Consider the following 18,004-nt stretch of genomic DNA (forward strand, 5'->3'; position numbering starts at 1 on the left):
GGGTGCTGGTCCCCGTACCAAAGGACAAGCTTCAGGCGGCCTGGGAAGGCCCGTACGTCATTCACCAACAGCTCAACCCGGTCACCTACGTGGTCACACTTGACCACGAGCGGGGTAGGCGGAAGGCGTTTCACGTTAATATGATGAAGGCTCATCAAGAACGTGGAACCTGCGTCCTACCGGTCTGTAACCTGCCCGAGGATGGGGAGGATGACCCCCTCTTGGACATGCTCACCCAAGCAAAGGCCAGCGGGTCCCTAGAGGATGTAGAGATAAGCGACTTGCTATCCGCAGACCAGAGGTCTCAGCTACGAGCAGTGCTGAAACCCTTCCAAGCAGTGTTCACCAACATGCCTTGCAGGACTGAGGCGGCGGTCCATGAAGTGGACACCGGGAATCATGCCCCACTCCGGCGGACAGCCTATCGAATCTCCGACGAGGTGCAGCATGTCATGCGCCAGGAGGTCGAGGAGATGCTGAAGCTGGGGGTGATTAAGCGGTCCAAAAGCGCGTGGGCCTCACCTCTAGTCCTGGTGCCAAAGAAGGACCGGACTACCCGGTTCTGCGTGGACTACAGGGGGCTCAACGCTATCACAGCCTCTGATGCACAACCAATGCCACGCATTGAGGAGCTGCTGGAGCGGTTAGCCAGTGCGAGCCATCTCTCCATTATGGATTTGAGTCGGGGATATTGGCAGATTCCCTTGAGCCCCGAGGCCCAGGAGAAGTCCGCCTTTATCACCCCCTTCGGATTGTATGAATCCACGGTCATGTCTTTCGGCAAGAAAAATACCCCTGCCACTTTCCAGCGAATGGTCAACCACCTGCTCCAGGGACTGGAGAGGTACGCAGTGGCGTACCTGGATGACATTGTCATCTTCAGTCCCACCTGGGAGGATCACCTCAAGCATCTGCAGCAGGTGCTCGGGCGCATTCACCAGGCGGGCTTGACCATGAAGCCGGGAAAGTGCCAGATGGGCATGAACGAGGTCCACTACCTGGGGCACTGGGTAGGTGGGGGTACTCTGAAGCCAGAGCCTGGAAAGGTGGACGCTATCATGTCCTGGACCACCCCCAGGACCAAGATGCAGGTGCAGTTCTTCTTGGGCACCGCAGGGTACTATAGACGCTTTGTACAAAACTATAGTAGCCTTGCGAAGCCCTTGACAGATCTCACCAGGAGGAGCCTACCCCATTCAGTCAAGTGGACAGATGAATGCGAGGTGGCCTTCCGGGCTTTGAAGACGGCCCTGAGCAGCTCTCCTGTACTAAAGACGGTCGACGACACACGACCACTCTTAGTACAGACAAAATACAGCGAATTTGGCCTCGGTGCTGTAGTCAGCCAGGTCGACTCGGGGAACCAAGAACACCCCGTGTTGTACCTAAGCCGGAAACTGCTGCCGAGGGAAGTGGCTTATTCCACCATAGAGAAGGAGTGCCTGGCCATTGTATGGGCCCTCAACCGCTTACAGCCTTACTTGTACGGGTGTCCCTTCACTGTCGTGACTGACCACAACCCCCTGAGTTGGCTGCACACCATGTCAGGTGCCAACGGAAGGTTGTTACGCTGGAGCCTCACCCTCCAGCAGTACGACTTTACCGTTCAACACCACAAAGGCAGCGAGCATGGAAATGCCGATGGGTTGTCCCGGCGAGGGGAGCCTCCAGACATACGCTTGGAGGAGTACCAGAAGGTCCTACCTCCATAGCGCAGTCTAAAAGGGGGAGGTGTCAGGCAAAATGTATTTTTGGTCCCAGTGTTAAAAAAATGAAAGCTGTCTTAAATTTCCACCCCTGTCCATTTGTAAGACATAGAACTGCAGTGCTGGCCCCCACCTTAAGAATTTTTATTAGCGTCGTAAACCCTCAGTGTAGAGCAGCTTCTATCTCAAACTAGATTTTTCCCTCCAATTCTATTGTTTAGCTGGACAAACAGTTAATGTAGAATTTAATAACGCACAGGACTATCACTAACCCAGGGACCACATTTTTGGAATGCTCACATTTTCCTGGTTACAATGATATATTTTTCATAACTGGGATACCCCCAGAAATCGAGGAATTGGTTTCTTAGCTTCTGAGCATCATAGAGAGGTCCTGTTTAATATCCATCTGCATGAAAATTAGTAACGGCCAACATGATGTCTCCATCTTGAATGTGGGACCCCCCCACACTAAGATATGAAATATTAAGGTTTTTATGTTCTATGCAGCTGGGTGGTCTCACAAAGCCGAGCCCCCTTGTGAGGTAAATAATGGGTGTCTCCCAGAGTTTTGGCTGCTTTTCTAAAAAGCAGAACGGTCGTAAAACTGGCATTCTACTCAGGGACATCAAACGCATGCACACCACGCTGCGTAGAGGAATCACATCTAATTTCCGGGGAGCTGTCCCCCCCACAGAATCTGAGACCATCACCTTGTGAAGCAGGTTTTGCTATTACTTATCCCTTTTATTTTAATAGCTGTTTATGCATATATGTAAATTGTCTCTTTTATAATATCTTGTGTATATTTTGTAAACACTGCCCCCCTTTGGGAGTAAATCATTATTATTTACCAGTTTCGTTCTTCTTGTCCTATGTCGAGCAAACACGTTCCTCACCCGCTAATTCAGGTTACCTACCAGGTACCCGATCCACCTGTTAAGCGATCGGTGGTGGCAGTATACCAGTATTTATGTGATATTGTGGTTTGAGGGTGGCTGGTCCGTGGTATATATACGTTCCTGGAAGGAACTGGTGGTATATATACATCCTGTCACATCACGTGCGGCAATAGTCGACATAAATTAGAGCAGCTGCACCCGTGCTTATCCTCGGTCAATATCGTGTTTGACCAGCAGGATAAGGGGGCGCCAGAGAGCTGCAAGGTCTGACCCAAAAGTGGGGTTTGTTTTCCTGACAAGGCCAGTATTGAAATATTTTGAGCAAATTTTAGGTTCAAACATATGCCCATGTTACTACCCAGTTCAAAGCCTAGAGGAGTACAATAGGCGAATATTACATTAATATGAGCTTTCCTAAATTATAAGCAAATGGATTAACCTTTTTTTTTTTGCCTAATGTGGCAGAAACCACACTTCTCTTGAAGATGGAAAGGACAGCTAGAGGGGTTATGGAGGAGGCTGATGTTTTTTAAATGTTTTTGCTGAGTGTGCGTGATCTATTTGCTCATAATTTAGAAAAAGTAGTTGAGAAGTAAATGAAATACAAGTCTTTTTATAAAGTAGAGTAAAGATTTAAAATAAAGATATATAATTTTAATTATTTCCGTTTTAAGAGCGAAATATCAAAAGAATTGACATTGTCCTTTTTGATAATAAGGTAAAATAATAGGGTATTAAAAATTCATCCTCAAGGGAGCATAATTAACCTTTTTAAAGCTTCTAAATCTGTTATAGGTCTATAATATGTTCAAATCATGAATTTCTTAAGCTGATATGTTACCATGTTTTTTACTCATACATTGGTATTGTGTTATTGAATGAAATATGCCTGACAATTGTTCTGTACATAAGTTATAGGTACATTTTTTAAGTTGTTTTCCAAGTCTTGTAAAAAAATAATGGGCAAAAAGAGTTGTATAACCAAAAATTATTGCTCATCTTATAAATCATCTATGATTCCAATGCCGCTGCTCCAGTAATGCCATCAGCCTTTGCTATGTGGCCTGCAGTGATGATGTTGCGTGCATGAATTTAAGGTACATTTTAAGTTGTATAGGATTTTTAAGAAATGGACACAGAGTAGGGAATACTCAAAATTATTACTTACCTTGTAAATCTTCATGTAATTTCCTGTGCCGCTGGTCCATTTGTCCTGCTGGTCCTTGTTAGAGTAGCCTGCTGCAATTAGAACCCAACAATACCATCAGGACAGATATAACTAGTCATTGGCCAATGCAGTCATGCAGCATAGTATCATCACTGGTGAAGCCAGGGATTGGCGGTAGCTGTAACCTGCGCATGGTCAGCTCAAAAGTCTTGCAAAACAGTTTTCCAAGACAAGCGGGACCATTATATCAACAATCTGCTAGCTGCAGGAAATGTTTAGGTAAATTCTACCTATTTGTGAGTTTGACACATTCCCTGCTTTGTGGCCAATATTGAAAAATTTTGAGCAAATTTTAGGTTCAACATAAGCCCATGTTACTACCGAGTTCAAAGCCTAGAGGAGTACAATAGCCGAATGTTACATTAATATGAGCTTTCCTAAATTATAAGCAAATGGATTAAACTTTTTTTTTTTGCCTAATGTGGCAGAAACCACACTTCTCTTGGAGATGGAAAGAACAGCTAGAGGGGTTATGGAGGAGACTGATGTTTTTTAGATGTTTTTGCTGAGTGTGCGTGATCTATTTGCTCATAATTTAGAAAAAGTAGTTGAGAAGTAAATGAAATACTAGTCTTTTTATAAAGAGGAGTAAAGAGTTAAAATAAAGATTTATAATTTTAATTATTTACGTTTTAAGAGCGAAATATCAAAAGAATTGACATTGTCCTTTTTGATATTAAGGTAAAATAATAGGGTATTAAAAATTCATCCTCAAGGTAGCATAATTAACCTTTTTAAAGTTTCTAAATCTGTTATAGGTCTATAATATGTTCAAATCATGAATTTCTTAAGCTGATATGTTACCATGTTTTTTACTCATACATTGGTATTGTGTTATTGAATGAAATATGCCTGACAATTGTTCTGTACATAAGTTATAGGTACATTTTTTAAGTTGTTTTCCAGGTCTTGTAAAAAAATAATGTACAAAAAGTTTTGTATAACCAAAAATTATTGCTCATCTTATAAATCATCCATGATTCCAATACCGCTCCTCCGGTAATACCATCAGCCTTTGTTGTGTGGCCTGCAGTGATGATGTTGCGTGCATGAATTATAGGTAGTGTTGAGCCACCCCCGTAGTGTTCGAGTTCGGTTCGGTTCGTCGAACACCCGTGTGTTCGCCGAACTGTTCGTCGAACTGTTCGTCGAACACCTTCGAACACCGTTAAAACCAATGGCAGGCAAACAAAAACACATAGAAACACATAGAAAACACCTTCAAAGGTGTCCAAAAGCTGACAAACTGCTCAGAAGACACAACTAACACATGGAAAAGTGACAAGTACATATAGTCATGCGAAAAGAAAAGAGGTGGAGGAGTAAAAGGAGGGGGAGACACAGATATAGGCATGTCATGCCCTTCTAAAATCCAAAAAGTGAGAAGCCGAGACGGCCAGTCCGCTCCTGCCCGTGCCACCTCCGTGTCGCCGGGTTTGTGCCAGAGCCGCGGTGAACCCTGACGGCCAGCCCCCCTCTCCCAATACTGGTGCCTGTCCGCTGGTGGGTCGAGAGAGCCCCCCTGTGGTGGAGGCAGCTCTAAGCTTTTTAATTTAAATTGTCCCTCTAATTTGAATGAATACACTTTAAATCCATTTACAAGGATCTATTGGAGGGCAAGTCTCATGCCAGCAGCCGCGTAATTCCAGCTCCAGTAGCGTCCACTAAAGCTGCTGCAGTTAAAAAGCTTTTATAAGGATCGAGCTCGGCTGTCCACCGCAAGGCATCCTAGTGCCAGTCCCAGCCCCTATGCCTTGGGGTGCCTCCTGATGCTCTTCACTAAGTATCCCGTGGTCCCGAAGCATTTCCTTTGAAAAAATTAAGTGTCCAAACTACAGGTGGTGTAGCTTGCTTAACAGCCGGGATAATCCGCTGACTAGCAGACACTGCTACTAGGCACAAAGTATTTCCTGGGCTAGATGCAGTTAAAAATTTGTAAGTAGATACTCTCGTTGGATGCTGAGAAAGCATTCCATAGAGTCTCCTGGCACGCCATATATGATTCTCTTCAAAAGCTTGGGGTAGGGGTCTAGGGGACCCTTTTATAGCCAAAATCACGGCCCTGTATCACAATACGTCACCTAGGCTGAAGATAAATGGAACTGTAGCACCGAGGGCTCGGTTGCTACAGACGTATTGCACCTCACCCAGAGGTGTGATATCTCACTCTCAGATAAGGATGGAGTGTGGATCAGGACCCGACACCTGCATGCATTACACCACATTGCCGTGGGGCAGGGCGACCAATATGCCCCTGAGATGGGCACGACAGTCCCTGTCCCTGGCTGGAGTGGGGGGAGGGAACACTGAGGAAGGGGAACAGTGCAGGAGCAGGGAGGAAGCAGTTCCTGGGTGCATTGAGAAGGGAGTATAAAAGGTGGGCACCATCTTAGTTCAGTGCAGAGAAGTCTGAGCAGAAGTGGCAGGGAGCAGGGGCTCTGCATGAGCTCTGCTCCGGAGGCGGGCCTAGTAACAGAGGCCCAGGGGCACCATCTTAGTTCAGTGCAGAGAAGTCTGAGCAGAAGTGGCAGGGAGCAGGGGCTCTGCATGAGCTCTGCTCCGGAGGCGGGCCTAGTAACAGAGGCCCAGGCCTGCAAGAGGGAGAAGGAAGGAAGAGGAGCGGAGAAGGCTCCAGGAACGAGGAATGAAGGGATCCCAGGGGTGCGGACGGGCGAGTCGCCACCGCACGCCCGAATCCACCTGCGTGGAGGGGTCAGGCCAAAGGGGGAGACCGGTCCCCGAACTAGTGGAGGCAGGAAACGACCCTCAGCTAGAAACCGGAGGCTCTGACATTTTATGTGGCGCAGCCCCTTGCTCCACCCGCTAGGAAGGCACCACATAGGGTCAGGGAAACTGGCGCCAAGTTTACCAAGAGGAGGCCCGAGGCAGCCGGACAGAAGTGTTGGTAAGAAAGGCCAGACAAAGGACACACAAAGGGGGTCCTGTGAAGCGCTCCAAAGTTATCTGGGAGTTGTCTGAGCCCCTCACCTGGTGAGCACAGTACGACGTGGGCAGCCGTTACCTGCAGACGTGGTCTGGATAATAAGAACTGTGAGTAAAGGCCCTGAACTGCATCACTGACTCCGTGTCGTTACTGCTGCTGCCCTGCACCATCACCCCCATCCTCCGCATACACTGCCCTGAGGCTATACTCCTCCCGTGGGGAGTTATGCTACGCTCTGCTGCACCCACAACACCAGCCTTAGCGGTCTGCCCTGTAGCGGCGGTTCACTCTGACCGCAATCCACGGGTGGCGTAGTCGGACATTTAAACATCAAAACCACATAAATAGTTCCGCCACTGGTTTGACCGCCCTGAGCCACGGAACCGGATCGCCGCCACGAAGACTACAACCACCAGCATCCACCATAAAGGGTCCGGCTCCGGGTGTCCCAAGGCCCAGGGGGTGCGTCAGAACATTTTCATCACCTTTCACAATCACCAATGGGACAAGGCAGGGATGTCCTCTGTCCCCTCTCTTATACATCCTAGTGACAGAGCACCTGCTCTCATCAATTCGCCATAACCCCAATATTAGGTGGATTGAGGTGGGAGGCACCGAGTACAAGTGCTCTCTATTTGCTGATGATGTCCTATATATCACTCAATCACATATATCCATCCCTGCTGTTATGGCTGAAATAGATCACCTTGTTACATGGTCAAATTTTAAAATCAATGCAGCGAAGTCTGAGGCCCTCGATGTCTCCCTCCCTAAATCCATATAGGATTCCATCCAGTCCAACTTTCCCTTTGCCTGGCCCTCACAGGGTATCAAATACTTAGGAATTCCTATTCATAGAGACCTCTCCCATCTATGTTATCTTAATTTTGGGCCCTTTATTGAACAATTCCATACAGACCACGGTTGGCAAGTTGGAACTGTGAGATTCACTACGTGCACCACTGGTATTTTGTGGAAAAGCACATGTAAGATTCTGCAACAGTCTCTGCTGATACTCCTGCATGCGTGCATCCCTTTCTATGGCAGGAATAATTTCTGCAAATTTACTTTTGTACCGGGGATCTAACAGTGTGGCAACCCAGTAGTCAGGATTATTTCTAATTCTCACAATTCGAGGGTCATGTTGCAGGTAGTGCAGCAAGAAGGCACTCATGTGTGTTGTGTATCCAGGAGCACCAAGTCCCTGTTGTGTTGGTGGCGAGGTAACAATCATGCTTCCTTCCTCTGTCCTCTCCCCCCAACCTCGCACAACAGAAATGTGATCAAGGTCTCCCTCATCTGATGAGTCTTCCATCAGTTCGTCCTCCACTTTTTCCTGGGCTCCTGCACCTTCCTCACTAGTTTGGCTGCTGCCATGCGCCCTGGTAAAATCATCTCCCCCACCCTCACATGCCTGCCACCCTGGTGCTGCCGACCGTCTGGACCTTGCAGATGTTAGCCCTTCCGCATACAACTCCTCCTCCTCTACTTCCTCCACCTCCTCTTGTGCCACCACCTGACTCCGAATTCTGTTTAACATGTGCTCCAGCATGTAAATCACCGGAATAGTCATGCTGATAATGGCATCGTCAGCACTAAACATCTTCGTCGCCATTTCAAAACTGTGCAGAAGGGTGCATAGGTCCCTGATCTGAGACCACTCCTCCAGCGTGATTTGCCCCACCTCTGAATCTCGTTGGCCCAGGCTATACGTCAGAACGTATTGCACCAGGGCTTGTCGGTGCTGCCACAGTCGCTGCAACATGTGCAGAGTTGAATTCCACCGGGTAGGCACATCGCATTTTAGCCGGTGAAGTGGCAGGCCCAACGACTTCTGTAGAGATGTAAGTCGCTGAGCTGCGGGATGCGAACGGCGACCGTGCCCTCTGCAGAAGGCCATCTAGTCTGGGATAGTGGGCTAAAAATTGCTGGACAACCAGGTTCAACACGTGAGCCATACAAGGCACGTGTGTGACATTGCCCCGGCGAAGGGCCGCACCCAGGTTTGCAGCATTGTCGCACACGGCCTTCCCTGGTTTCAGGTCCAGTGGAGACAACCATTCATGAAATTGGTTCTCCAGAGCTGACCACAACTCCTCAGCTGTGTGACTCACATTTCCCAGACATTTCAATGTAAAAACCGCCTGATGACGTTGAGCCCTACTGCCAGCATAGTAAGGAGGTGTGCAGGATCCCTTCTGCGCAGTTAGAAAGCTTGTGGCATGACCAGACAGGCTTTGGGTGCAGGTGGAAGACCGAGAGGAGGTTGAGGAGGCAGAAGCAGTGGAGGAAAAATGACATAAAGAGGATTGACGCACAACTCGTGGGGACGGCAAGACTTGGACAGCAGCCCCTTGTCCTGCTGTCACCATAGTTACCCAGTGCCCAGTCAGCGACATGTAACGCCCCTGTCCATGCCTACTCGTCCAAGTGTCTGTGGTGAAATGCACCCTGTCACACACAGAGTTTCTCAAAGAAGCGGTGATGTTGTGTGCGACATGCTGGTGGAGCGCAGGCACACCTTTCTTTGAGAAGTAGTGCCGACTGGGCATCTGGTACTGGGGCACTGCGACGGACATAAGGTCTCGAAAATCCTCTGTGTCCACCAGGCGGAAAGGCAGCATTTCTGTAGCCAAGAGCTTGCAGATGGTGAAATTCAACCTCTTAGCTTTCTCATGGCTAGGAGGAAATGGTCTTTTACTTGTCCACATCTGAGGGACCGAGGGCTGGCTATTGTGCTTAGACGGGGTTGATAAGGGTGTCCCCGGCAAACTGCCGGTCTGTGAGGAAGATGCAGGCGGACATGTTAGGTTGCCTTGATCCAAAGGTGGTGCTATCGATGTCGGACAGCGCTCAAGACCAGCTGGTGTTACCACCTCCAAAGAAAATGATGACCTGCCAATCACGCTGGCTGTTGCGGGTAAAGAGGTGGCAGGTCTGCGCCCCAAAACAGGTGTGACTGCTGTCCCCCCAGTCACAGAGGATGAAGAGGCCGCGGATGCACAAGATATGGCAGACGGTGGTTGGCCCGGCCGGCTAGACCGCATTGTAGCACACTGAGCTTCCCACTGCAACTTATGCTTCATGTCCATGTGCCGGTTCATGCATGAAGTACTCAAACTATGTATTTTTTGGCCTCTACTTAGCTTTTGCTGACAAATGTTACAGATAACACGAGTTGGGTCATCTTTATCGATCTGAAAAAATGCCCAGGCTATGCAAGGCTTAGCACCCATGCGACCTGAAGAGACACCACGACTTGTGGTGAGAGGCAGAGTTGTGTTTGAGGATGCAGTTGTTGACGTGCTTCCAGTACTACGTCTCTGTCCAGGAAGGCGCAACCTGACCTCGTCGTCACTAGCATCTTCCTCCACCTCCTCTGCTGACCTCATCTCTTGGCTGACTGTGGGTTGACAGTAAGTGGGATCTCCGACCTCATCATCACCACCCTGTGCGTTATCACACCCGTCGTCCTCAGAGCCAACCTGTTCCTGCCCTGACAAAAAACTAAAGTTGTCGCTCCAATCAGGTATTTGAGTCTTATCATCGTCTTCCTCATTGTCTCCACCAACAGGAGTTACAGTTTGGGAATGAGGGTCTACATTATGGTCAGAACCTTCTGCGTCTGGTCCTGGATCCGACTCATAAAGATTCTGGGCATCAGTGCAGATCATTTCCTCGTCTGGATTCACAGAAGCGCTGGAGTCGACCTCTGATTCCCAGGCTATAGTATGAGTAAACAGCTCTGCAGACTCAACCATCTGTTCTACCTCATACTCAGACGGGCAGCTGGAGATTTGGGAGCTGTGAGGAAGCAAGTGCGATTTGGGTGACACCTTTGAGGACTGGAGTATTTGTGATGTTGAAGTTGATGTGGAGGAGAGCCCACTTAAAGGAGCACTTGATATCCGTTGAAGCACCTGCTGTTTTTGTGCCTCATCTGGAATTTGTAGCGATTGGCTTGGCCGTAAGAAAGGGATCTTATCACATTGTCCGCTAAAAGAAGTAGACATTTTAGTTTGGCTGGAAGATGGTCTTTCTTCTGCACCTACCCCACGGACACAACCTTTTTTCCCCTTCCCAACACGCCTATTCCCCTTTCCACCAGCAGCATGCCTTTTTCCACTCATTTTGGTGGTTAACTAATTCACAACTCTGGAGTTGTTTGCACAAAAAAACAATGGATGGTAACCGAGCAGAGCTGAGTGGCCAAACTGTGGTATTAGGCCAAAACTATTGGCTGGGTTAGATGCAGAAAACAATTATTTTTAATTTGCAACCTGATGGAGGTCAGTATAGATGGACTAATAGACCAAGTCCCACACACCGCTAGAAGCCCAAATATTTTTTCAGAGCTAGATGCAGAAAATTTTTTCATTCAATTTGCAACCTGATGGAGGTCAGTATAGATGGACTAATAGACCAAGTCCCACACACTGCTAGAAGCCCAAATATTTTTTCAGAGCTAGATGCAGAAAAAAATTATTTTTAATTTGCAACCTGATGGAGGTCAGTATAGATGGACTAATAGACCAAGTCCCACACACTGCTAGAAGCCCAAATATTTTTTCAGAGCTAGATGCAGAAAAAAATTATTTTTAATTTGCAACCTGATGGAGGTCAGTATAGATGGACTAATAGAACAAGTCCCACACGCTGCTAGAAGCCCAAATATTTTTTCAGAGATAAATGAAGAAAAAAATTATTTTTAATTTGCAACCTGATGGAGGTCAGTATAGATGGACTAATAGACCAAGTCCCACACACTGCTAGAAGCCCAAATATTTTTTCAGAGCTAGATGCAGAAAAAAATTATTTTTAATTTGCAACCTGATGGAGGTCAGTATAGATGGACTAATAGACCAAGTCCCACACACCGCTAGAAGCCCAAATATTTTTTCAGAGCTAGATGCAGAAAAAAATTATATTCAATTTGCAACCTGCTGGAGGTCAGTATAGAAGGACTAATAGAACAAGTCCCACACACTGCTAGAAGCCCAAATATTTTTTCAGAGCTAAATGAAGAAAAAAATTATTTTTAATTTGCAACCTGATGGAGGTCAGTATAGATGGACTAATAGACCAAGTCCCACACACTGCTAGAAGCCCAAATATTTTTTCAGAGCTAGATGCAGAAAAAAATTATATTCAGTTTGCAACCTGATGGAGGTCAGTATAGATGGACTAATAGAATGATGCTATGCCCAAAAGATTTTACTTCACTAGGTGCAGTAAAAAAATTGGTATTCTATACACAGGTGGTATATCTTGCAACACAGATAGGCTACGCCACTGACTAACACACTCTGCAATAGGCCAAAAAGGATTAGCTTTGCTAGATTCAGCCAAATGCTGTGAAAAAAACTTGCACAGCACTGGCACAGACCTGCCTGGCAAAAACTGATAGGAACTCATGTAACCTAGTCCTGAAAAGGACTCCAATTACAATTAGTCTTTACTCCCACAATCTATCTATTTAAGAGCACAGACCTGCCTGATAAAAGTCGTAGGAAATGCTGTAACCTAGTCCTTAAAAGGACTGCAATCACAACTATTCCCTACTCCCAAGCTATCTGTATATTTGTGCGAAAATTGGCTTGAAATTAACAAGGTATAGCACACACAGCAACAGCGGTGCCGTCTAACACGCAGCTGCAGCAGTGAGAAATGGTGGCGACGGGGAAAATGGCTTGGTCTTATAGGGCAAGGACATGTGACATACACTGCCAATCACACATGCCCTTGCTTGTGTGAAAAAAAGCACTTCGCTCCGTGTGTGCGCTGCTGATAGGCTGACAGATTGCACCTCCCCACTGCAAATGCGGGAAAGAGAAAAAAAAATGGAGATCTTCATTGTTCCTGCAGAGATCCATCCCCTGCCCCTCCCCCCGCCCCGCTGTACACTCAAACTGCGTGTTAACATTAATTTTCATCATTACTGAGAAAAAATCCAGTTATGATTTTGGTGCACGAACAGTTATCGAACATAACCTCGAACAGCCGAATTTTTCTCAAATTGTTCGTGTTCGCCGACCGGCTCGAACACCGCCCAAAACAGCTCGAATTTGAGATTGGCGAACAGTTCGAGTAGAACAACGCTCATCTCTAATTATAGGTACATTTTAAGTTGTATAGGATTTTTAAGAGATGGACACAGAGGAGGGAATACTCAAAATTATTACAAACCTTGTAAATCTTCATGTAATTTCCAGTGCTGCTGGTCCATTTGTCCTGCTGACCCTTGTTAGAGTAGCCTGCTGCAATTAGATCCCAACATTACCATTGGGACAGATATAACTAGTCATTGGCCAATACAGTCATGCAGAATAGCATCATCACTGGTGAAGCCAGGGATTGGCGGTAGCTGTAATCTGTGCATGGTCTGCTCAAAAGTCATGCAAAACAGTTTTCAAAGACCAGCGGGACCATTATATCAACAATCTGCTAGCTGCAGGAAATGTTTAGGTAACTTCTACCAATTTGTGAGTTTGACACATTCCCTGCTTTGTGGTCAGTATTGAAAAATTTTGAGCAAATTTTTGCTTCAAACATATGCACATGTTACTACCCAGTTCAAAGCCTAGAGGAGTACAATAGGGAAATGTTACATTAATATGAGCTTTCCTAAATTATAAGCAAATGGATTAACCTTTTTTTTGCCTAATGTGGCAGAAACCACACTTCTCTTGGAGATGGAAAGGACAGCTAGAGGGGTTATGGAGGAGGCTGATGTTTTTTAGATGTTTTTGCTGAGTGTGCGTGATCTATTTGCTCATAATTTAGAAAAAGTAGTTGAGAAGTAAATGAAATACAAGTCTTTTTATAAAGCAGAGTTAAGAGTTAAAATAAAGATTAATAATTTTAATTATTTACGTTTTAAGACCGAAATATCAAAAGAATTGACATTGTCCTTTTTGATAATAAAGTAAAATAATAGAGTATTAAAAATTATTCCTCAAGGTAGTATAAGTAACCCTTTTAAAGCTTCTAAATCTGTTATAGGTCTCTAGTATGTTAAAATCATGAATTTCTTAAGCTGATATGTTACCATGCTTTTTACTCATACATTGGTATTATGTTATTGTATGAAATATGCCTGACAATTGCTCTGTACATAAGTTATAGGTACATTTTTTAAGTTGTTTTCCAGGTCTTGTAAAAAAATAATGTACAAAAAGTGTTGTATAACCAGAAATTATTGCTCTTCTCATAAATCATCCATGATTCCAATACCGCTGCTCCGGTAATGCCATCAACCTTTGTTATGTGGCCTGCAGTGATGATGTTGCGTGCATGAATTATAGGTACATTTTAAGTTGTATAGCATTTTTAAGAAATGGACACAGAGTAGGGAATACTCAAAATTATTACTTACCTTGTAAATCTTCATGTAATTTCCAGTGCCGCTGGTCCATTTGTCCTGCTGGTCCTTGTTAGAGTAGCCTGCTGCAATTAGAACCCAACAATACCATCGGGACAGATATAACTAGTCATTGGCCAATGCAGTCATGCAGCATAGTATCATCACTGGTGAAGCCAGGGATTGGCGGTAGCTGTAACCTGCGCATGGTCAGCTCAAAAGTCTTGCAAAACAGTTTTCCAAGACAAGCGGGACCATTATATCAACAATCTGCTAGCTGCAGGAAATGTTTAGGTAAATTCTACCTATTTGTGAGTTTGACACATTCCCTGCTTTGTGGCCAATATTGAAAAATTTTGAGCAAATTTTAGGTTCAACATAAGCCCATGTTACTACCGAGTTCAAAGCCTAGAGGAGTACAATAGGCAAATGTTACATTAATATGAGCTTTCCTAAATTATAAGCAAATGGATTAAACTTTTTTTTTTTGCCTAATGTGGCAGAAACCACACTTCTCTTGGAGATAGAAAGGACAGCTAGAGGGGTTATGGAGGAGGCTTATGTTTTTTAGATGTTTTTGCTGAGTGTGCGTGATCTATTTGCTCATAATTTAGAAAAAGTAGTTGAGAAGTAAATGAAATACTAGTCTTTTTATAAAGAGGAGTAAAGAGTTAAAATAAAGATTTATAATTTTAATTATTTACGTTTTAAGAGCGAAATATCAAAAGAATTGACATTGTCCTTTTTGATATTAAGGTAAAATAATAGGGTATTAACAATTATTCCTCAAGGTAGTATAAGTAACATTTTTAAAGCTTCTAAATCTGTTCTAGGTCTATAATATGTTCAAATCATGAATTTCTTAAGCTGATATATTACCATGTCTTTTACGCATACATTGGTATTGTGTTATTGAATGAAATATGCCTGTCAATTGTTCTGTACATAGGTTTATAGGTACATTTTTTAAGTTGTTTTCCAGGTCTTGTAAAAAAATAATGAACAAAAAGTGTTGTATAACCAAAAATTATTGCTCATCTTATAAATCATCTGACGCGCCCCCTGGGACATATTCCTTTTTGAGGGGAATACCCGGCACCGGATCAGATGGGGGGTTGTAGTCTCCGAGCGGCTGTGACCCGGCCCCGTGCCCAGGGCGTCAAGCTCAGTGTTATGTGGCAGTCCTACAGATGTTATTAAGTTCTTAATGTCGACTACGCCACCCGTTGTGTTGCGGTCACTATGGCCGCCGCTGCAGCAGGGTCCACTGAGGCTGATGGTGTAGGTGCAGCTTATGATGGTATAACCCCCAACGGGTGGGGTATAGCCTCAGGGGGTCAGGTGCAGAGGATGGGGGTTGTGGTGGTGCGATGCAGCAGGCAATGAAGACAGACTCGGGTTGTGCAGTTAAGGGTGTTTACTTACTGCTGATGTTTCGGTCACTCCAGCTGCTAGTGACCACCCGAGCCGTGCTGCGTCCACCAGGTCCTGGATCCAGCCAACCCCCAAACAAGTCCGGAGCGTGGCCCTGAGCTCTCCCTCTGTCCTTTCTTCAGCCGTCCCCACCAGGGATTCACCTAGGTCCAGCTCCCTCGGGCCTTCTTTTGGGACACCCTTGGCCTTGGGTTCCCTGACCCTCCACGTGGTGTGCCTTCGGGGTGAATGTGGTGGGTGACCGTGACAGACACTGCCCACGGTCTCCGGTCTCTGGCTGGGGAATGTCTTTGCCCCCACCAGCTTGGGTTCCGGTACCCTTTTGCTGACTCCTCACCCGGTGCTCTAATTTGGGTTCTTGGGTCCCTTCAGTCTTCCCCCTCTGGGTCTTTCTTTGCTCCACTCTCTCTCTCTCCAGGGCTGCTGTTTCCTTCTCTCTCCTCTCCAACTGACTTGTTCCCAGCGTCTGACCCTGATCTAAGTTGGTGCCCTCCTTATATATCCCTCTATGTGTGAGCTCAGGTGACCAGCACCCAATGAGCTCCTATCACTACCCAGACTGCTCCCCCTATCTGCCCCTACACTACATGGGATGTACCACCCCCCTCCCACTCCAGCCAGGAACAGGCTCGGTTGTACCTGCACATTTCTAAGTGGGAGTACCGTCGGCCTGCTCCTCTGGAATGGGATGTATGTAGTGCATGCAGTCTATCTGAGCTCAGTTCCACACTCCTTCCTTACCCGGGAGTGGAATATCACACCTCTGGGTTGAGGTGCAATACCCCTGTAGCAGCCGAATCCTCAGGGTGCTACATTCCCCCCTGGTAAATCACAGCACGTCCTCGGGCTGTAAGACATAAAACACCAAAACATACAAAATTTTTATATGAACATATAAAACATATAAACATTATATATATATAAAACTTTTTATATAAACATTCTCGTAGACTTCTCTTGTCTCTGGTTCCTCCTCCGGACACTGTGCAACGTGTGTCCGGGAAAAGTGCGACAGTCTCTTAGAAAATCTGGTTTTCTTATAAAACCGGTAGGGGGCGCTTTAGGACGCGCAACTATATACAGGGAAGTTGGAAGTTGGCCGCTCTCAGTCCTCGGCCAGGTAGAGGGAAGGGAATGGCTGCTCACAGTCCTCAGCCTGTAGGATGAAGGGGTTAACGGGTAAAACAGTTCACTTAGCAGCAGCAACAGTTCCAGTTTCAGTTCCTTTATACCCCGATTGGGTAACTATTTACAACTCCTGCTCTGCCGCACTCAACGGCGTCTTCCTCCTGCTCTTTCTTGATATGATGTTTCTTCAGACCCGTCCGGGTCCTCTGGCTCCTCCTCCCCGTACCGCAACTCCTCCTCCGTCAAGCGGTGCACGTGGAGGGCGTAAGGTCCTTTGGCACACTTGTGCCGGGTGAAAGTGACCTCGTCTCCGACGTAGAGGTCACGGCCTTTGTGACCTTCCGGCAGGTGGGACTCGACGTCTCTGCGAGTCACAAAAACGTCACCGCGGTTGTTACGGTCCCGAATAAAGCCCCACCCATGCTGCGGGTTGAACTTTATCACTGTCCCGATGGTGCGGGGACAATGCGCTGCACGGGGGTTCCTCCTAGTCCGGCTCTTCTGCTCCGCGCTCTGGATTTGGGCCTGTTGTTCTCTGACCCGCCTCTCCTCCCGTTCTCTCTTAAACTCTGCCAGCTGTTGACGGCAACACTCTGTACGTTCAGCTGCGGCTGCCCGAGTTTCTCCGGTGAACCCCATCAAATCTTCTCCCGTGGGGTCCCACACGAATTGGGCTTCTGCTAGAGGAGGCGAGACCCGAGCCACGGGCTTCGGAGCCGGGATTAGGGGCTCACACAAGGGCCCTAGTCTTTGCTGCCGCTCCAGCTCAGGGTACCCTTCGGGCCAGATGAAGGGCCGCCCGTCCGGCCATGTGAGCTGGCCGAAGAGGTCCTCCCCCAGGTGTGGCACCCTAGGTATTGCGGGCGCGGTGGTGGTGGCGCCCGGGTTGCCCAGGCCTTGCGGCCAGGCCTGGGGCACCTGGAAGGTGAAGGGCACCGTTAGGACGGCGGCGCCCTGGGCTACCTGGCCTTGCGGCCAGGCCGGAGGCTCCGCGGAGGTAGGGGGCGCTGTTGGTGATGCGGCGCCCGGGGGTACTAGGCCTTGCGACCAGGCTGGTGGTAATTCCTGCTTTGTCACGCTCCGGGTCGGGGCGCGTGATGTCACAGGGGTCGCTGCAGCGGCTTCCGGTCGGGGCCTAGTCCATGGCGGTGACCTGGCGGCTACGGGCACAGCAGGGGGACTTTCGGGCTCTGCGACGGGGAGCTGGGGCAGGTAAGCGGTGTCACGGCTTGGGGTATAGGCGTCCCCTTTACCTGCCTCCATGCGTTCGGCTCCCTCCTCGGCGCCGTCTCCGGCCTTGGG

Source organism: Phyllobates terribilis, unplaced genomic scaffold (genome assembly GCF_046119375.1).
Source record: "Phyllobates terribilis strain yellow unplaced genomic scaffold, ASM4611937v1 Scaffold_3__8_contigs__length_932513732, whole genome shotgun sequence".
Taxonomy (NCBI): Eukaryota; Metazoa; Chordata; class Amphibia; order Anura; family Dendrobatidae; genus Phyllobates; species Phyllobates terribilis.